This window comes from Lissotriton helveticus, chromosome 5_1 (genome assembly GCF_964261635.1).
Source record: "Lissotriton helveticus chromosome 5_1, aLisHel1.1, whole genome shotgun sequence".
In the NCBI taxonomy this organism is placed as follows: Eukaryota; Metazoa; Chordata; class Amphibia; order Caudata; family Salamandridae; genus Lissotriton; species Lissotriton helveticus.
In genome coordinates, this window is record NC_136065.1 from 1,647,113,996 (window position 1) to 1,647,134,033 (window position 20,038).

The 20,038-nt window shown below is 44.0% G+C and overlaps 19 non-coding genes across 19 annotated transcripts; 13 read left to right on the forward strand and 6 right to left on the reverse strand.

Annotated features, from left to right (window-relative positions):
• Positions 1-29: 29 nt before the first annotated feature.
• TRNAT-UGU (transfer RNA threonine (anticodon UGU)) lies at positions 30-101 on the forward strand. Its single transcript has one exon. It is a non-coding gene; the product is annotated as a tRNA-Thr (tRNA).
• Positions 102-1,257: 1,156 nt separating this feature from the next.
• Positions 1,258-1,352, reverse strand: TRNAI-UAU (transfer RNA isoleucine (anticodon UAU)). Its single transcript has 2 exons — positions 1,315-1,352; positions 1,258-1,293 (listed from the first exon to the last, which is right to left on the reverse strand). It is a non-coding gene; the product is annotated as a tRNA-Ile (tRNA).
• A 292-nt stretch (positions 1,353-1,644) lies between these two features.
• Positions 1,645-1,726, forward strand: TRNAS-GCU (transfer RNA serine (anticodon GCU)). Its single transcript has one exon. It is a non-coding gene; the product is annotated as a tRNA-Ser (tRNA).
• Positions 1,727-4,084: 2,358 nt separating this feature from the next.
• On the reverse strand, positions 4,085-4,179 carry TRNAI-UAU (transfer RNA isoleucine (anticodon UAU)). The gene is made up of 2 exons: positions 4,142-4,179; positions 4,085-4,120 (listed from the first exon to the last, which is right to left on the reverse strand). It is a non-coding gene; the product is annotated as a tRNA-Ile (tRNA).
• Positions 4,180-4,471: 292 nt separating this feature from the next.
• On the forward strand, positions 4,472-4,553 carry TRNAS-GCU (transfer RNA serine (anticodon GCU)). Its single transcript has one exon. It is a non-coding gene; the product is annotated as a tRNA-Ser (tRNA).
• A 2,003-nt stretch (positions 4,554-6,556) lies between these two features.
• TRNAT-UGU (transfer RNA threonine (anticodon UGU)) lies at positions 6,557-6,628 on the forward strand. Its single transcript has one exon. It is a non-coding gene; the product is annotated as a tRNA-Thr (tRNA).
• A 1,123-nt stretch (positions 6,629-7,751) lies between these two features.
• TRNAI-UAU (transfer RNA isoleucine (anticodon UAU)) lies at positions 7,752-7,846 on the reverse strand. Its single transcript has 2 exons — positions 7,809-7,846; positions 7,752-7,787 (listed from the first exon to the last, which is right to left on the reverse strand). It is a non-coding gene; the product is annotated as a tRNA-Ile (tRNA).
• Positions 7,847-8,138: 292 nt separating this feature from the next.
• Positions 8,139-8,220, forward strand: TRNAS-GCU (transfer RNA serine (anticodon GCU)). Its single transcript has one exon. It is a non-coding gene; the product is annotated as a tRNA-Ser (tRNA).
• Positions 8,221-9,336: 1,116 nt separating this feature from the next.
• Positions 9,337-9,408, forward strand: TRNAT-UGU (transfer RNA threonine (anticodon UGU)). Its single transcript has one exon. It is a non-coding gene; the product is annotated as a tRNA-Thr (tRNA).
• Positions 9,409-10,927: 1,519 nt separating this feature from the next.
• On the forward strand, positions 10,928-11,009 carry TRNAS-GCU (transfer RNA serine (anticodon GCU)). The gene has a single exon. It is a non-coding gene; the product is annotated as a tRNA-Ser (tRNA).
• Positions 11,010-12,125: 1,116 nt separating this feature from the next.
• Positions 12,126-12,197, forward strand: TRNAT-UGU (transfer RNA threonine (anticodon UGU)). The gene has a single exon. It is a non-coding gene; the product is annotated as a tRNA-Thr (tRNA).
• Positions 12,198-13,353: 1,156 nt separating this feature from the next.
• TRNAI-UAU (transfer RNA isoleucine (anticodon UAU)) lies at positions 13,354-13,448 on the reverse strand. Its single transcript has 2 exons — positions 13,411-13,448; positions 13,354-13,389 (listed from the first exon to the last, which is right to left on the reverse strand). It is a non-coding gene; the product is annotated as a tRNA-Ile (tRNA).
• A 292-nt stretch (positions 13,449-13,740) lies between these two features.
• TRNAS-GCU (transfer RNA serine (anticodon GCU)) lies at positions 13,741-13,822 on the forward strand. The gene has a single exon. It is a non-coding gene; the product is annotated as a tRNA-Ser (tRNA).
• Positions 13,823-14,938: 1,116 nt separating this feature from the next.
• TRNAT-UGU (transfer RNA threonine (anticodon UGU)) lies at positions 14,939-15,010 on the forward strand. Its single transcript has one exon. It is a non-coding gene; the product is annotated as a tRNA-Thr (tRNA).
• A 1,159-nt stretch (positions 15,011-16,169) lies between these two features.
• On the reverse strand, positions 16,170-16,264 carry TRNAI-UAU (transfer RNA isoleucine (anticodon UAU)). The gene is made up of 2 exons: positions 16,227-16,264; positions 16,170-16,205 (listed from the first exon to the last, which is right to left on the reverse strand). It is a non-coding gene; the product is annotated as a tRNA-Ile (tRNA).
• A 292-nt stretch (positions 16,265-16,556) lies between these two features.
• TRNAS-GCU (transfer RNA serine (anticodon GCU)) lies at positions 16,557-16,638 on the forward strand. The gene has a single exon. It is a non-coding gene; the product is annotated as a tRNA-Ser (tRNA).
• A 1,116-nt stretch (positions 16,639-17,754) lies between these two features.
• TRNAT-UGU (transfer RNA threonine (anticodon UGU)) lies at positions 17,755-17,826 on the forward strand. The gene has a single exon. It is a non-coding gene; the product is annotated as a tRNA-Thr (tRNA).
• Positions 17,827-18,985: 1,159 nt separating this feature from the next.
• On the reverse strand, positions 18,986-19,080 carry TRNAI-UAU (transfer RNA isoleucine (anticodon UAU)). The gene is made up of 2 exons: positions 19,043-19,080; positions 18,986-19,021 (listed from the first exon to the last, which is right to left on the reverse strand). It is a non-coding gene; the product is annotated as a tRNA-Ile (tRNA).
• A 292-nt stretch (positions 19,081-19,372) lies between these two features.
• TRNAS-GCU (transfer RNA serine (anticodon GCU)) lies at positions 19,373-19,454 on the forward strand. The gene has a single exon. It is a non-coding gene; the product is annotated as a tRNA-Ser (tRNA).
• Positions 19,455-20,038: the final 584 nt, after the last annotated feature.

Consider the following 20,038-nt stretch of genomic DNA (forward strand, 5'->3'; position numbering starts at 1 on the left):
TGAAGCGATTTACATACTGCAAGCAGGCTGGCCTTGTAGCTCAGTGGCAGAGCACTGGTCTTGTAAACCAGGGGTCATGAGTTCGAGCCTCATCAGGGCCTTTTTATATGTGAGTTTCTGTATGTTGTTTCCAAGTCATTCTTTCTAGGAGTCACACCTTGTCTTAAGTTTGCTTATTGACAAGCTTCCCTTTCCTGCTTTCATCGTATCAAGAAGACTTCATGAAAACCATTGAACCATAAACTATGGCCTCACCCCTTCCGATCGCCTGACGAACGCCTGACAAACGCCATTCTCACCCCGCCGGGCAAAGCCAAATAAGCCATGCATATTTGAAGTTCCTTTGAAAGTCAGAGCGAGGACTATGACCTCTGTTCCGACTGAGTCTGCATCCACAGAAAGGATGAAATAAGGATCTAGAAATTTCACCAAGGAGATGTGAACTTCATCCCCCTTAAAATACTTTTCCTCCCAGATGCCCCGGCTCTTAGTCAAATGAGGTTAATCTTCAAAACCCCACCCCCACTAACCATAAATATCCGACTCTCCTGCTGTCCATTCAAATGATACAAGGTATCTTGTACATAGAGAGAATGTGAGAAAAAGCAGAATCGCTTCATAGATTTGGTGACCTTGGATGGGTGGGCTGGATAAAGAAGTGAACCTGATTTCGGGAAAAGGAGTATCGTGATGGGGATGAGGAAAAGAGAACATGGACCACATTCACAAGTTAGAGAAATAAATATATTAGGTTGAATGGTTTTAAAAAGTTAACTTTGAGCATGAATTGTTTTTTTAAACTGCAAAGAATAAAAAAAAATCAATGTGGGATTGGAGGCACAATCTGAGCAGAAAGCACCATAAGCTGCTATGGTGCAACTCTTATGTTGACTAGAAACATTAATATGATGACGCTCTTCTTTTGATATGTCTTTCAGTTAAATGTTATTGTAAGTAGCTGATATAGCACTGTTTGCAGCTCCTCAGTATATGGTTATCCAGTGACAACAATGTTTTCATCATATTTATTATTCTACAAATGTATTTTTAAATGCACTGATGTGGTGTTTGCATGCTATGCAAGACGGCACATCATGGAATGTTTATAAGGAGCATCGAATAGGATTGTGATATTTGCACCTGGAAGAGTCGGACACGCAGATCCTGAAAAGAAGTAAAAACTCTCTAGCAAGGGCCGTCTTTCCCCTGAGTTTAATCTTTACTTTTAGTGAAATGGTTTATGAAAAACCAGTAAGCTGCTCCAGGTGAGGCTCGAACTCGCAACCTCGGCATGCCTCAATGCAAGTACTGCTGTATAAGTATCGCGCGCTAACCGATTGCGCCACTGGAGCTCACTGTTCTCATACCTCCCCAGTTGAGCCATCTAGAGCTGACCAAGTAGATACTGGCACTGCTCCCTTATTCACTGTGCAAGATCGACTCACATGCTAGCATGTTATCATGACTATTAAAAACTACAGTCCTAATGGAACAGATTTGATAATTCTGCTATATCATGTGCTCTGTCTATTGAACACCACATATATTTGCCAGTTCTGACACAGTCTAGGAGAAACTTATGATTATTTGTAATTAGCACATCGTAAGAATTTCCTAAAAAATGAAACATAGTCACCTAAGGCAGACGAGGTGGCCGAGTGGTTAAGGCGATGGACTGCTAATCCATTGTGCTCTGCACGCGTGGGTTCGAATCCCACCTTTGTCGGAACGCCATCAGACACTCTTTTGAAGGTGGGCATGTCTCGTAGTACAATTACACTCTCTTTCAAGACACAGCCATAATCCACTAGAAGGGCCCAACTGACTATTCCATTTTGGCAATTATGTCAAATTAAGGGAAGTGTTTTGTGCTTAATTGAAATTAGATCTTTCATGAAGTGTCCAGAGGATTGCCTTTCCCTCACTCCTGGCCTTCTAACTAACCCTGGTCGTAGTGGGCGTAGTGGGGCTCCGCGGAGCTACGCGGAGAGGGCGAGAAGCTACGCCCACTCCCGCACTCCGCGTAGCCCCACTACGCACCTCCCTCCCGCTCTCCCCTACATACATTATTTAAGCAACTACCCTTAATAAAACAATTTTAAAGCACTTACCGTGTCCGGAGCTCGTCCGGGGCTCCCTCTTGGAATAGCATCGTCCTGGATACCAATGCGCATGCGCGGGAGGCCGCGCATGTGCATTGGTATCCAGGAAGGGACGCTATTCCAAGAGGGAGCCCCGGAAGAGCCCCGGACATGGTAAGTGCTTTAAAAATTGTTTTATTAAGGTTAGTTGCTTAAATAATGTATGTAGGGGAGGGCGGGAGGGAGGCGGGTGGCGGCCGAATCGGCTACGCACACGGAGTGGGCGTAGTGTTGCCGGCTACGCTGTCTACGCAAAATGCGTAGAAGGCAACACTACGCCTACTCCGTGGGCGTAGCCGATTCGGACCCCCAGGGTTACTTCTAACCAGTTTGGATAGATAGACTGATAAGAAAGCAGCTCTTACTCCTAAAGTTTCAGCCATCTCAAGTGTATGACTGTTGACATATGTCTGCCCCACAGAGACAGATCACTTCTAATAAGTGAGTTCTCTATCTGTCACTGATTGTGGACATACTAACTAGAGCTATCAGTATGGTCATAAATGTGAATACTCTTATGTTCTCAAATCAAAATGGAGTTTTTCCTACTTCCAAGAAAAGTGTCTTAAGCATGCTCTTCAATTTGTGCACGCATGTAGACATTCAAATGCAACTGCATTTCCATACAGAGTCTCAAAATCATAGATATCTTCATACCGCAGTAAGAATACATGAAGCGATTTACATACTGCAGACAGGCTGGCCTTGTAGCTCAGTGGCAGAGCACTGGTCTTTTAAACCAGGGGTCATGAGTTCAAGCCTCATCAGGGCCTTTTTATATGTGAGTTTCTGTATGTTGTTTCCAAGTCATTCTTTCTAGGAGTCACACCTTGTCTTAAGTTTGCTTATTGACAAGCTTCCCTTTCCTGCTTTCATCGTATCAAGAAGACTTCATGAAAACCATTGAACCATAAACTGTCGCCTCACCCCTTCCGATCGCCTGACGAATGCCTGACAAACGCCATTCTCACCCCGCCGGGCAAGCCCTGCCGGGCAAAGCCAAATAAGCCATGCATATTTGAAGTTCCTTTGAAAGTCAGAGCGAGGACTATGACCTCTGTTTCGACTGAGTCTGCATCCACAGAAAGGATGAAATAAGGATCTAGAAATTTCACCAAGGAGATGTGAACTTCATCCCCCTTAAAATACTTTTCCTCCCAGATGCCCCGGCTCTTAGTCAAATGAGGTTAATCTTCAAAACCCCACCCCCACTAACCATAAATATCCGACTCTCCTGCTGTCCATTCAAATGATACAAGGTATCTTGTACATAGAGAGAATGTGAGAAAAAGCAGAATCGCTTCATAGATTTGGTGACCTTGGATGGGTGGGCTGGATAAAGAAGTGAACCTGATTTCGGGAAAAGGAGTATCGTGATGGGAATGAGGAAAAGAGAACATGGACCACATTCACAAGTTAGAGAAATAAATATATTAGGTTGAATGGTTTTAAAAAGTTAACTTTGAGCATGAATTGTTTTTTTAAACTGCAAAGAATAAAAAAAAATCAATGTGGGATTGGAGGCACAATCTGAGCTGAAAGCACCATAAGCTGCTATGGTGCAACTCTTATGTTGACTAGAAACATTAATATGATGACGCTCTTCTTTTGATATGTCTTTCAGTTAAATGTTATTGTAAGTAGCTGATACAGCACTGTTTGCAGCTCCTCAGTATATGGTTATCCCGTGACAACAATGTTTTCATCATATTTATTATTCTACAAATGTATTTTTAAATGCACTGATGTGGTGTTTGCATGCTATGCAAGACGGTACATCATGGAATGTTTACAAGGAGCATCGAATAGGATTGTGATATTTGCACCTGGAAGAGTCGGACACGCAGATCCTGAAAAGAAGTAAAAACTCTCTAGCAAGGGCCGTCTTTCCCCTGAGTTTAATCTTTACTTTTAGTGAAATGGTTTATGAAAAACCAGTAAGCTGCTCCAGGTGAGGCTCGAACTCACAACCTTGGCATGCCTCAATGCAAGTACTGCTGTATAAGTACCGCGCGCTAACCGATTGCGCCACTGGAGCTCACTGTTCTCATACCTCCCCAGTTGAGCCATCTAGAGCTGACCAAGTAGATACTGGCACTGCTCCCTTATTCACTGTGCAAGATCGACTCACATGCTAGCATGTTATCATGACTATTAAAAACTACAGTCCTAATGGAACAGATTCGATAATTCTGCTATATCATGTGCTCTGTCTATTGAACACCACATATATTTGCCAGTTCTGACACAGTCTAGGAGAAACTTATGATTATTTGTAATTAGCACATCGTAAGAATTTCCTAAAAAATGAAACATAGTCACCTAAGGCAGACGAGGTGGCCGAGTGGTTAAGGCGATGGACTGCTAATCCATTGTGCTCTGCACGCGTGGGTTCGAATCCCACCTTTGTCGGAACGCCATCAGACACTCTTTTGAAGGTGGGCATGTCTCGTAGTACAATTACACTCTCTTTCAAGACACAGCCATAATCCACTAGAAGGGCCCAACTGACTATTCCATTTTGGCAATTATGTCAAATTAAGGGAAGTGTTTTGTGCTTAATTGAAATTAGATCTTTCATGAAGTGTCCAGAGGATTGCCTTTCCCTCACTCCTGGCCTTCTAACTAACCCTGGGCGTAGTGGGCGTAGTGGGGCTCCGCGGAGTTACGCGGAGTGGGCGAGAAGCTACGCCCACTCCCGCACTCCGCGTAGCCCCACTACGCACCTCCCTCCCGCTCTCCCCTACATACATTATTTAAGCAACTACCCTTAATAAAACAATTTTAAAGCACTTACCGTGTCCGTGGCTCGTCCGGGGCTCCCTCTAGGAATAGCGTTGTCCTGGCTACCAATGCGCATGCGCGGGCGGCCGCGCATGCGCATTGGTATCCAGGAAGGGACGCTATTCCAAGAGGGAGCCCCGGAGGAGCCCCGGACATGGTAAGTGCTTTAAAAATTGTTTTATTAAGGTTAGTTGCTTAAATAATGTATGTAGGGGAGGGCGGGAGGGAGGCGGGTGGCGGCCGACTCGGCTACGCACACGGAGTGGGCGTAGTGTTGCCGGCTATGCTGTCTACGCAAAATGCTTAGAAGGCAACACTACGCCTACTCCGTGGGCGTAGCCGATTCGGACGCACAGGGTTACTTCTAACCAGTTTGGATAGATAGACTGATAAGAAAGCAGCTCTTACTGCTAAAGTTTCAGCCATCTCAAGTGTATGACTGTTGACATATGTCTGCCCCACAGAGACAGATCACTTCTAATAAGTGAGTTCTCTATCTGTCACTGATTGCGGACATACTAACTAGAGCTATCAGTATGGTCATAAATGTGAATAGAGGACTACACTTCTCAGCGCTAGTTGAGGCCCACCACTCCGGCTTGTGGCACAACTTTTTCTTTACTTCCCATGCATCTCGGCCACGGCCTTTGATAGGTATGCCAGCACGTATCACGCCACCAAGTTGCATCAATTGCCATGCAAAATGATCAATATTGATTGATTCTATGTTATTTGTTTGTTTATTTGTCTGTTTGTCTCACCATCTGTCCACAGACTTCTAGGTTCCTCGTAACAGAGGTAATTCCCCAGACTTATTAGTTTGTTTCTTTTAATGCACCTTTTTTATACATAGTGCTATTTTTAACTTTCACCGCCTTTGGCAGGGTGGGCCTTAGCGCGCCCACACCTGTTAAGGTGACACTCACAAACTGGTCCTGAAGAAAGCCCTGTAAAGTCACACATACCACGGGCAGAAACATGTTGACCCCTCTTTAATAGGGAAACACAAGTATATTCTATTTGGTTAGTTCTCCCTACACATAGTTAATTTTTAATATGTCAGGTTGACCAGCCAATAAATGATTTTTTGGTACAACCCTGGACATTTTTAAATTCACTTAACTTTTTTCACACTTTACCCTCACAAGAACCTGCTCCGCAGTCTCCTGGCGTCGCAGCACACCGGGGAGGTATTCGATCTCTCCCGGTGGACCCGATGATGAAGCATGTCACCACTAGGGTGAGTGAGGGTTTCTTGAAAAAATCTTGTATTTTTTCGTGAAATTGGTCTGTGCATCTGACCACTTACAACTGGCCTCGAATCTTACGTGCTACAACGCTTCTCTGAGGGACACTCTTCTTTTGTTTATCTGATAACTGACTGGGGTCTAAGAGTGCCCTATAACCCTATCTCTCCTTTTGTTGATTCATAAATGTGAATACTCTTATGTTCTCAAATCAAAATGGAGTTTTTCCTACTTCCAAGAAAAGTGTCTTAAGCATGCTCTTCAATTTGTGCACGCATGTAGACATTCAAATGCAACTGCATTTCCATACAGAGTCTCAAAATCATAGATATCTTCATACCGCAGTAAGAATACATGAAGCGATATACATACTGCAGGCAGGCAGGCCTTGTAGCTCAGTGGCAGAGCACTGGTCTTGTAAACCAGGGGTCATGAGTTCAAGCCTCATCAGGGCCTTTTTATATGTGAGTTTCTGTATGTTGTTTCCAAGTCATTCTTTCTAGGAGTCACACCTTGTCTTAAGTTTGCTTATTGACAAGCTTCCCTTTCCTGCTTTCATCGTATCAAGAAGACTTCATGAAAACCATTGAACCATAAACTATCGCCTCACCCCTTCCGATCGCCTGACGAACGCCTGACAAACGCCATGCATATTTGAAGTTCCTTTGAAAGTCAGAGCGAGGACTATGACCTCTGTTCCGACTGAGTCTGCATCCACAGAAAGGATGAAATAAGGATCTAGAAATTTCACCAAGGAGATGTGAACTTCATCCCCCTTAAAATACTTTTCCTCCCAGATGCCCCGGCTCTTAGTCAAATGAGGTTAATCTTCAAAACCCCACCCCCACTAACCATAAATATCCGACTCTCCTGCTGTCCATTCAAATGATACAAGGTATCTTGTACATAGAGAGAATGTGAGAAAAAGCAGAATCGTTTCATAGATTTGGTGACCTTGGATGGGTGGGCTGGATAAAGAAGTGAACCTGATTTCGGGAAAAGGAGTATCGTGATGGGGATGAGGAAAAGAGAACATGTACCACATTCACAAGTTAGAGAAATAAATATATTAGGTTGAATGGTTTTAAAAAGTTAACTTTGAGCATGAATTGTTTTTTTAAACTGCAAAGAATAAAAAAAAATCAATGTGGGATTGGAGGCACAATCTGAGCAGAAAGCACCATAAGCTGCTATGGTGCAACTCTTATGTTGACTAGAAACATTAATATGATGACGCTCTTCTTTTGATATATCTTTCAGTTAAATTTTATTGTAGGTAGCTGATACAGCACTGTTTGCAGCTCCTCAGTATATGGTTATCCCGTGACAACAATGTTTTCATCATATTTATTATTCTACAAATGTATTTTTAAATGCACTGATGTGGTGTTTGCATGCTATGCAAGACGGCACATCATGGAATGTTTATAAGGAGCATCGAATAGGATTGTGATATTTGCACCTGGAAGAGTCGGACACGCAGATCCTGAAAAGAAGTAAAAACTCTCTAGCAAGGGCCGTCTTTCCCCTGAGTTTATTCTTTACTTTTAGTGAAATGGTTTATGAAAAACCAGTAAGCTGCTCCAGGTGAGGCTCAAACTCACAACCTCGGCATGCCTCAATGCAAGTACTGCTGTATAAGTATCGTGCGCTAACCGATTGCGCCACTGGAGCTCACTGTTCTCATACCTCCCCAGTTGAGCCATCTAGAGCTGACCAAGTAGATACTGGCACTGCTCCCTTATTCACTGTGCAAGATCGACTCACATGCCAGCATGTTATCATGACTATTAAAAACTACAGTCCTAATGGAACAGATTTGATAATTCTGCTATATCATGTGCTCTGTCTATTGAACACCACATATATTTGCCAGTTCTGACACAGTCTAGGAGAAACTTATGATTATTTGTAATTAGCACATCGTAAGAATTTCCTAAAAAATGAAACATAGTCACCTAAGGCAGACGAGGTGGCCGAGTGGTTAAGGCGATGGACTGCTAATCCATTGTGCTCTGCACGCGTGGGTTCGAATCCCACCTTCGTCGGAACGCCATCAGACACTCTTTTGAAGGTGGGCATGTCTCGTAGTACAATTACACTCTCTTTCAAGACACAGCCATAATCCACTAGAAGGGCCCAACTGACTATTCCATTTTGGCAATTATGTCAAATTAAGGGAAGTGTTTTGTGCTTAATTGAAATTAGATCTTTCATGAAGTGTCCAGAGGATTGCCTTTCCCTCACTCCTGGCCTTCTAACTAACCCTGGTCGTAGTGGGCGTAGTGGGGCTCCGCGGAGCTACGCGGAGTGGGCGAGAAGCTACGCCCACTCCCGCACTCCGCGTAGCCCCACTACGCACCTCCCTCCCGCTCTCCCCTACATACATTATTTAAGCAACTACCCTTAATAAAACAATTTTAAAGCACTTACCGTGTCCGGGGCTCGTCCGGGGCTCCATCTTGGAATAGCGTTGTCCTGGATACCAATGCGCATGCGCGGGAGGCCGCGCATGCGCATTGGTATCCAGGAAGGGACGCTATTCCAAGAGGGAGCCCCGGAAGAGCCCCGGACATGGTAAGTGCTTTAAAAATTGTTTTATTAAGGTTAGTTGCTTAAATAATGTATGTAGGGGAGGGCGGGAGGGAGGCGGGTGGCGGCCGAATTGGCTACGCACACGGAGTGGGCGTAGTGTTGCCGGCTACGCTGTCTACGCAAAATGCGTAGAAGGCAACACTACGCCTACTCCGTGGGCGTAGCCGATTCGGACACCCAGGGTTACTTCTAACCAGTTTGGATAGATAGACTGATAAGAAAGCAGCTCTTACTCCTAAAGTTTCAGCCATCTCAAGTGTATGACTGTTGACATATGTCTGCCCCACAGAGACAGATCACTTCTAATAAGTGAGTTCTCTATCTGTCACTGATTGTGGACATACTAACTAGAGCTATCAGTATGGTCATAAATGTGAATACTCTTATGTTCTCAAATCAAAATGGAGTTTTTCCTACTTCCAAGAAAAGTGTCTTAAGCATGCTCTTCAATTTGTGCACGCATGTAGACATTCAAATGCAACTGCATTTCCATACAGAGTCTCAAAATCATAGATATCTTCATACCGCAGTAAGAATACATGAAGCGATTTACATACTGCAAGCAGGCTGGCCTTGTAGCTCAGTGGCAGAGCACTGGTCTTGTAAACCAGGGGTCATGAGTTCAAGCCTCATCACGGCCTTTTTATATGTGAGTTTCTGTATGTTGTTTCCAAGTCATTCTTTCTAGGAGTCACACCTTGTCTTAAGTTTGCTTATTGACAAGCTTCCCTTTCCTGCTTTCATCGTATCAAGAAGACTTCATGAAAACCATTGAACCATAAACTATCGCCTCACCCCTTCCGATCGCCTGACGAACGCCTGACAACGCCTGACAAACGCCATGCATATTTGAAGTTCCTTTGAAAGTCAGAGCGAGGACTATGACCTCTGTTCCGACTGAGTCTGCATCCACAGAAAGGATGAAATAAGGATCTAGAAATTTCACCAAGGAGATGTGAACTTCATCCCCCTTAAAATACTTTTCCTCCCAGATGCCCCGGCTCTTAGTCAAATGAGGTTAATCTTCAAAACCCCACCCCCACTAACCATAAATATCCGACTCTCCTGCTGTCCATTCAAATGATACAAGGTATCTTGTACATAGAGAGAATGTGAGAAAAAGCAGAATCGCTTCATAGATTTGGTGACCTTGGATGGGTGGGCTGGATAAAGAAGTGAACCTGATTTCGGGAAAAGGAGTATCGTGATGGGGATGAGGAAAAGAGAACATGTACCACATTCACAAGTTAGAGAAATAAATATATTAGGTTGAATGGTTTTAAAAAGTTAACTTTGAGCATGAATTGTTTTTTTAAACTGCAAAGAATAAAAAAAATCAATGTGGGATTGGAGGCACAATCTGAGCAGAAAGCACCATAAGCTGCTATGGTGCAACTCTTATGTTGACTAGAAACATTAATATGATGACGCTCTTCTTTTGATATGTCTTTCAGTTAAATTTTATTGTAAGTAGCTGATACAGCACTGTTTGCAGCTCCTCAGTATATGGTTATCCCGTGACAACAATGTTTTCATCATATTTATTATTCTACAAATGTATTTTTAAATGCACTGATGTGGTGTTTGCATGCTATGCAAGACGGCACATCATGGAATGTTTATAAGGAGCATCGAATAGGATTGTGATATTTGCACCTGGAAGAGTCGGACACGCAGATCCTGAAAAGAAGTAAAAACTCTCTAGCAAGGGCCGTCTTTCCCCTGAGTTTATTCTTTACTTTTAGTGAAATGGTTTATGAAAAACCAGTAAGCTGCTCCAGGTGAAGCTCGAACTCACAACCTCGGCATGCCTCAATGCAAGTACTGTTGTATAAGTACTTCGCGCTAACCGATTGCGCCACTGGAGCTCACTGTTAACATACCTCCCCAGTTGAGCCATCTAGAGCTGACCAAGTAGATACTGGCACTGCTCCCTTATTCACTGTGCAAGATCGACTCACATGCTAGCATGTTATCATGACTATTAAAAACTACAGTCCTAATGGAACAGATTTGATAATTCTGCTATATCATGTGCTCTGTCTATTGAACACCACATATATTTGCCAGTTCTGACACAGTCTAGGAGAAACTTATGATTATTTGTAATTAGCACATCGTAAGAATTTCCTAAAAAATGAAACATAGTCACCTAAGGCAGACGAGGTGGCCGAGTGGTTAAGGCGATGGACTGCTAATCCATTGTGCTCTGCATGCGTGGGTTCGAATCCCACCTTCGTCGGAACGCCATCAGACACTCTTTTGAAGGTGGGCATGTCTCGTAGTACAATTACACTCTCTTTCAAGACACAGCCATAATCCACTAGAAGGGCCCAACTGACTATTCCATTTTGGCAATTATGTCAAATTAAGGGAAGTGTTTTGTGCTTAATTGAAATTAGATCTTTCATGAAGTGTCCAGAGGATTGCCTTTCCCTCACTCCTGGCCTTCTAACTAACCCTGGTCGTAGTGGGCGTAGTGGGGCTCCGCGGAGCTACGCGGAGAGGGCGAGAAGCTACGCCCACTCCCGCACTCCGCGTAGCCCCACTACGCACCTCCCTCCCGCTCTCCCCTACATACATTATTTAAGCAACTACCCTTAATAAAACAATTTTAAAGCACTTACCGTGTCCGGAGCTCGTCCGGGGCTCCCTCTTGGAATAGCGTCGTCCTGGATACCAATGCGCATGCGCGGGAGGCCGCGCATGCGCATTGGTATCCAGGAAGGGACGCTATTCCAAGAGGGAGCCCCGGAAGAGCCCCGGACATGGTAAGTGCTTTAAAAATTGTTTTATTAAGGTTAGTTGCTTAAATAATGTATGTAGGGGAGGGTGGGAGGGAGGCGGGTGGCGGCCGAATCGGCTATGCACACGGAGTGGGCGTAGTGTTGCCGGCTACGCTGTCTACGCAAAATGCGTAGAAGGCAACACTACGCCTACTCCGTGGGCGTAGCCGATTCGGACACCCAGGGTTACTTCTAACCAGTTTGGATAGATAGACTGATAAGAAAGCAGCTCTTACTCCTAAAGTTTCAGCCATCTCAAGTGTATGACTGTTGACATATGTCTGCCCCACAGAGACAGATCACTTCTAATAAGTGAGTTCTCTATCTGTCACTGATTGTGGACATACTAACTAGAGCTATCAGTATGGTCATAAATGTGAATACTCTTATGTTCTCAAATCAAAATGGAGTTTTTCCTACTTCCAAGAAAAGTGTCTTAAGCATGCTCTTCAATTTGTGCACGCATGTAGACATTCAAATGCAACTGCATTTCCATACAGAGTCTCAAAATCATAGATATCTTCATACCGCAGTAAGAATACATGAAGCGATTTACATACTGCAGGCAGGCTGGCCTTGTAGCTCAGTGGCAGAGCACTGGTCTTGTAAACCAGGGGTCATGAGTTCAAGCCTCATCAGGGCCTTTTTATATGTGAGTTTCTGTATGTTGTTTCCAAGTCATTCTTTCTAGGAGTCACACCTTGTCTTAAGTTTGCTTATTGACAAGCTTCCCTTTCCTGCTTTCATCGTATCAAGAAGACTTCATGAAAACCATTGAACCATAAACTATCGCCTCACCCCTTCCGATCGCCTGACGAACGCCTGACAAACGCCATTCTCACCCCGCCGGGCAAAGCCAAATAAGCCATGCATATTTGAAGTTCCTTTGAAAGTCAGAGCGAGGACTATGACCTCTGTTCCGACTGAGTCTGCATCCACAGAAAGGATGAAATAAGGATCTAGAAATTTCAGCAAGGAGATGTGAACTTCATCCCCCTTAAAATACTTTTCCTCCCAGATGCCCCGGCTCTTAGTCAAATGAGGTTAATCTTCAAAACCCCACCCCCACTAACCATAAATATCCGACTCTCCTGCTGTCCATTCAAATGATACAAGGTATCTTGTACATAGAGAGAATGTGAGAAAAAGCAGAATCGCTTCATAGATTTGGTGACCTTGGATGGGTGGGCTGGATAAAGAAGTGAACCTGATTTCGGGAAAAGGAGTATCGTGATGGGGATGAGGAAAAGAGAACATGGACCACATTCACAAGTTAGAGAAATAAATATATTAGGTTGAATGGTTTTAAAAAGTTAACTTTGAGCATGAATTGTTTTTTTAAACTGCAAAGAATAAAAAAAAATCAATGTGGGATTGGAGGCACAATCTGAGCAGAAAGCACCATAAGCTGCTATGGTGCAACTCTTATGTTGACTAGAAACATTAATATGATGACGCTCTTCTTTTGATATGTCTTTCAGTTAAATGTTATTGTAAGTAGCTGATACAGCACTGTTTGCAGCTCCTCAGTATATGGTTATCCCGTGACAACAATGTTTTCATCATATTTATTATTCTACAAATGTATTTTTAAATGCACTGATGTGGTGTTTGCATGCTATGCAAGACTGCACATCATGGAATGTTTATAAGGAGCATCGAATAGGATTGTGATATTTGCACCTGGAAGAGTCGGACACGCAGATCCTGAAAAGAAGTAAAAACTCTCTAGCAAGGGCCGTCTTTACCCTGAGTTTATTCTTAACTTTTAGTGAAATGGTTTATGAAAAACCAGTAAGCTGCTCCAGGTGAGGCTCGAACTCACAACCTCGGCATGCCTCAATGCAAGTACTGCTGTATAAGTACCGCGCGCTAACCGATTGCGCCACTGGAGCTCACTGTTCTCATACCTCCCCAGTTGAGCCATCTAGAGCTGACCAAGTAGATACTGGCACTGCTCCCTTATTCACTGTGCAAGATCGACTCACATGCTAGCATGTTATCATGACTATTAAAAACTACAGTCCTAATGGAACAGATTTGATAATTCTGCTATATCATGTGCTCTGTCTATTGAACACCACATATATTTGCCAATTCTGACACAGTCTAGGAGAAACTTATGATTATTTGTAATTAGCACATCATAAGAATTTCCTAAAAAATGAAACATAGTCACCTAAGGCAGACGAGGTGGCCGAGTGGTTAAGGCGATGGACTGCTAATCCATTGTGCTCTGCACGCGTGGGTTCGAATCCCACCTTCGTCGGAACGCCATCAGACACTCTTTTGAAGGTGGGCATGTCTCGTAGTACAATTACACTCTCTTTCAAGACACAGCCATAATCCACTAGAAGGGCCCAACTGACTATTCCATTTTGGCAATTATGTCAAATTAAGGGAAGTGTTTTGTGCTTAATTGAAATTAGATCTTTCATGAAGTGTCCAGAGGATTGCCTTTCCCTCACTCCTGGCCTTCTAACTAACCCTGGTCGTAGTGGGCGTAGTGGGGCTCCGCGGAGCTACGCGGAGTGGGCGAGAAGCTACGCCCACTCCCGCACTCCGCCTAGCCCCACTACGCACCTCCCTCCCGCTCTCCCCTACATACATTATTTAAGCAACTACCCTTAATAAAACAATTTTAAAGCACTTACCGTGTCCGGGGCTCGTCCGGGGCTCCATCTTGGAATAGCGTCGTCCTGGATACCAATGCGCATGCGCGGGAGGCCGCGCATGCGCATTGGTATCCAGGAAGGGACGCTATTCCAAGAGGGAGCCCCGGAAGAGCCCCGGACATGGTAAGTGCTTTAAAAATTGTTTTATTAAGGTTAGTTGCTTAAATAATGTATGTAGGGGAGGGCGAGAGGGAGGCGGGTGGCGGCCGAATCGGCTACGCACACGGAGTGGGCGTAGTGTTGCCGGCTACGCTGTCTACGCAAAATGCGTAGAAGGCAACACTACGCCTACTCCGTGGGCGTAGCCGATTCGGACGCCCAGGGTTACTTCTAACCAGTTTGGATAGATAGACTGATAAGAAAGCAGCTCTTACTCCTAAAGTTTCAGCCATCTCAAGTGTATGACTGTTGACATATGTCTGCCCCACAGAGACAGATCACTTCTAATAAGTGAGTTCTCTATCTGTCACTGATTGTGGACATACTAACTAGAGCTATCAGTATGGTCATAAATGTGAATACTCTTATGTTCTCAAATCAAAATGGAGTTTTTCCTACTTCCAAGAAAAGTGTCTTAAGCATGCTCTTCAATTTGTGCACGCATGTAGACATTCAAATGCAACTGCATTTCCATACAGAGTCTCAAAATCATAGATATCTTCATACCGCAGTAAGAATACATGAAGCGATTTACATACTGCAGGCAGGCTGGCCTTGTAGCTCAGTGGCAGAGCACTGGTCTTGTAAACCAGGGGTCATGAGTTCAAGCCTCATCAGGGCCTTTTTATATGTGAGTTTCTGTATGTTGTTTCCAAGTCATTCTTTCTAGGAGTCACACCTTGTCTTAAGTTTGCTTATTGACAAGCTTCCCTTTCCTGCTTTCATCGTATCAAGAAGACTTCATGAAAACCATTGAACCATAAACTATCGCCTCACCCCTTCCGAACGCCTGACAAACGCCATTCTCACCCCGCCGGGCAAGCCCTGCCGGGCAAAGCCAAATAAGCCATGCATATTTGAAGTTCCTTTGAAAGTCAGAGCGAGGACTATGACCTCTGTTCCGACTGAGTCTGCATCCACAGAAAGGATGAAATAAGGATCTAGAAATTTCACCAAGGAGATGTGAACTTCATCCCCCTTAAAATACTTTTCCTCCCAGATGCCCCGGCTCTTAGCCAAATGAGGTTAATCTTCAAAACCCCACCCCCACTAACCATAAATATCCGACTCTCCTGCTGTCCATTCAAATGATACAAGGTATCTTGTACATAGAGAGAATGTGAGAAAAAGCAGAATCGCTTCATAGATTTGGTGACCTTGGATGGGTGGGCTGGATAAAGAAGTGAACCTGATTTCGGGAAAAGGAGTATCGTGATGGGGATGAGGAAAAGAGAACATGGACCACATTCACAAGTTAGAGAAATAAATATATTAGGTTGAATGGTTTTAAAAAGTTAACTTTGAGCATGAATTGTTTTTTTAAACTGCAAAGAATAAAAAAAAATCAATGTGGGATTGGAGGCACAATCTGAGCAGAAAGCACCATAAGCTGCTATGGTGCAACTCTTATGTTGACTAGAAACATTAATATGATGACGCTCTTCTTTTGATATGTCTTTCAGTTAAATGTTATTGTAAGTAGCTGATACAGCACTGTTTGCAGCTCCTCAGTATATGGTTATCCCGTGACAACAATGTTTTCATCATATTTATTATTCTACAAATGTATTTTTAAATGCACTGATGTGGTGTTTGCATGCTATGCAAGACGGCACATCATGGAATGTTTATAAGGAGCATCGAATAGGATTGTGATATTTGCACCTGGAAGAGTCGGACACGCAGATCCTGAAAAGAAGTAAAAACTCTCTAGCAAGGGCCGTCTTTCCCCTGAGTTTAATCTTTACTTTTAGTGAAATGGTTTATGAAAAACCAGTAAGCTGCTCCAGGTGAGGCTCGAACTCACAACCTCGGCATGCCTCAATGCAAGTACTGCTGTATAAGTACCACGCGCTAACCGATTGCGCCACTGGAGCTCACTGCTCTCATACCTCCCCTGTTGAGCCATCTAGAGCTGACCAAGTAGATACTGGCACTGCTCCCTTATTCACTGTGCAAGATCGACTCACATGCTAGCATGTTATCATGACTATTAAAAACTACAGTCCTAATGGAACAGATTTGATAATTCTGCTATATCATGTGCTCTGTCTATTGAACACCACATATATTTGCCAGTTCTGACACAGTCTAGGAGAAACTTATGATTATTTGTAATTAGCACATCGTAAGAATTTCCTAAAAAATGAAACATAGTCACCTAAGGCAGACGAGGTGGCCGAGTGGTTAAGGAGATGGACTGCTAATCCATTGTGCTCTGCACGCGTGGGTTCGAATCCCACCTTTGTCGGAACGCCATTAGACACTCTTTTGAAGGTGGGCATGTCTCGTAGTACAATTACACTCTCTTTCAAGACACAGCCATAATCCACTAGAAGGGCCCAACTGACTATTCCATTTTGGCAATTATGTCAAATTAAGGGAAGTGTTTTGTGCTTAATTGAAATTAGATCTTTCATGAAGTGTCCAGAGGATTGCCTTTCCCTCACTCCTGGCCTTCTAACTAACCCTGGTCGTAGTGGGCGTAGTGGGGCTCCGCAGAGCTACGCGGAGAGGGCGAGAAGCTACGCCCACTCCCGCACTCCGCGTAGCCCCACTACGCACCTCCCTCCCGCTCTCCCCTACATACATTATTTAAGCAACTACCCTTAATAAAACAATTTTAAAGCACTTACCGTGTCCGGAGCTCGTCCGGGGCTCCCTCTTGGAATAGCGTCGTCCTGGATACCAATGCGCATGCGCGGGAGGCCGCGCATGCGCATTGGTATCCAGGAAGGGACGCTATTCCAAGAGGGAGCCCCGGAAGAGCCCCGGACATGGTAAGTGCTTTAAAAATTGTTTTATTAAGGTTAGTTGCTTAAATAATGTATGTAGGGGAGGACGGGAGGGAGGCGGGTGGCGGCCGAATCGGCTACGCACACGGAGTGGGCGTAGTGTTGCCGGCTACGCTGTCTACGCAAAATGCGTAGAAGGCAACACTACGCCTACTCCGTGGGCGTTGCCGATTCGGACGCCCAGGGTTACTTCTAACCAGTTTGGATAGATAGACTGATAAGAAAGCAGCTCTTACTCCTAAAGTTTCAGCCATCTCAAGTGTATGACTGTTGACATATGTCTGCCCCACAGAGACAGATCACTTCTAATAAGTGAGTTCTCTATCTGTCACTGATTGTGGACATACTAACTAGAGCTATCAGTATGGTCATAAATGTGAATACTCTTATGTTCTCAAATCAAAATGGAGTTTTTCCTACTTCCAAGAAAAGTGTCTTAAGCATGCTCTTCAATTTGTGCACGCATGTAGACATTCAAATGCAACTGCATTTCCATACAGAGTCTCAAAATCATAGATATCTTCATACCGCAGTAAGAATACATGAAGCGATTTACATACTGCAGGCAGGCTGGCCTTGTAGCTCAGTGGCAGAGCACTGGTCTTGTAAACCAGGGGTCATGAGTTCAAGCCTCATCAGGGCCATTTTATATGTGAGTTTCTGTATGTTGTTTCCAAGTCATTCTTTCTAGGAGTCACACCTTGTCTTAAGTTTGCTTATTGACAAGCTTCCCTTTCCTGCTTTCATCGTATCAAGAAGACTTCATGAAAACCATTGAACCATAAACTATCGCCTCACCCCTTCCGAACGCCTGACAAACGCCATTCTCACCCCGCCGGGCAAGCCCTGCCGGGCAAAGCCAAATAAGCCATGCATATTTGAAGTTCCTTTGAAAGTCAGAGCGAGGACTATGACCTCTGTTCCGACTGAGTCTGCATCCACAGAAAGGATGAAATAAGGATCTAGAAATTTCACCAAGGAGATGTGAACTTCATCCCCCTTAAAATACTTTTCCTCCCAGATGCCCCGGCTCTTAGTCAAATGAGGTTAATCTTCAAAACCCCACCCCCACTAACCATAAATATCCGACTCTCCTGCTGTCCATTCAAATGATACAAGGTATCTTGTACATAGAGAGAATGTGAGAAAAAGCAGAATCGCTTCATAGATTTGGTGACCTTGGATGGGTGGGCTGGATAAAGAAGTGAACCTGATTTCGGGAAAAGGAGTATCGTGATGGGGATGAGGAAAAGAGAACATGGACCACATTCACAAGTTAGAGAAATAAATATATTAGGTTGAATGGTTTTAAAAAGTTAACTTTGAGCATGAATTGTTTTTTTAAACTGCAAAGAATAAAAAAAAATCAATGTGGGATTGGAGGCACAATCTGAGCAGAAAGCACCATAAGCTGCTATGGTGCAACTCTTATGTTGACTAGAAACATTAATATGATGACGCTCTTCTTTTGATATGTCTTTCAGTTAAATGTTATTGTAAGTAGCTGATACAGCACTGTTTGCAGCTCCTCAGTATATGGTTATCCCGTGACAACAATGTTTTCATCATATTTATTATTCTACAAATGTATTTTTAAATGCACTGATGTGGTGTTTGCATGCTATGCAAGACGGCACATCATGGAATGTTTATAAGGAGCATCGAATAGGATTGTGATATTTGCACCTGGAAGAGTCGGACACGCAGATCCTGAAAAGAAGTAAAAACTCTCTAGCAAGGGCCGTCTTTCCCCTGAGTTTAATCTTTACTTTTAGTGATATGGTTTATGAAAAACCAGTAAGCTGCTCCAGGTGAGGCTCGAACTCACAACCTCGGCATGCCTCAATGCAAGTACTGCTGTATAAGTACCGCGCGCTAACCGATTGCGCCACTGGAGCTCACTGTTCTCATAGCTCCCCTGTTGAGCCATCTAGAGCTGACCAAGTAGATACTGGCACTGCTCCCTTATTCACTGTGCAAGATCGACTCACATGCTAGCATGTTATCATGACTATTAAAAACTACAGTCCTAATGGAACAGATTTGATAATTCTGCTATATCATGTGCTCTGTCTATTGAACACCACATATATTTGCCAGTTCTGACACAGTCTAGGAGAAACTTATGATTATTTGTAATTAGCACATCGTAAGAATTTCCTAAAAAATGAAACATAGTCACCTAAGGCAGACGAGGTGGCCGAGTGGTTAAGGCGATGGACTGCTAATCCATTGTGCTCTGCACGCGTGGGTTCGAATCCCACCTTCGTCGGAACGACATCAGACACTCTTTTGAAGGTGGGCATGTCTCGTAGTACAATTACACTCTCTTTCAAGACACAGCCATAATCCACTAGAAGGGCCCAACTGACTATTCCATTTTGGCAATTATGTCAAATTAAGGGAAGTGTTTTGTGCTTAATTGAAATTAGATCTTTCATGAAGTGTCCAGAGGATTGCCTTTCCCTCACTCCTGGCCTTCTAACTAACCCTGGTCGTAGTGGGCGTAGTGGGGCTCCGCGGAGCTACGCGGAGAGGGCGAGAAGCTACGCCCACTCCCGCACTCCGCGTAGCCCCACTACGCACCTCCCTCCCGCTCTCCCCTACATACATTATTTAAGCAACTACCCTTAATAAAACAATTTTAAAGCACTTACCGTGTCCGGAGCTCGTCCGGGGCTCCCTCTTGGAATAGCGTCGTCCTGGATACCAATGCGCATGCGCGGGAGGCCGCGCATGCGCATTGGTATCCAGGAAGGGACGCTATTCCAAGAGGGAGCCCCGGAAGAGCCCCGGACATGGTAAGTGCTTTAAAAATAGTTTTAATAAGGTTAGTTGCTTAAATAATGTATGTAG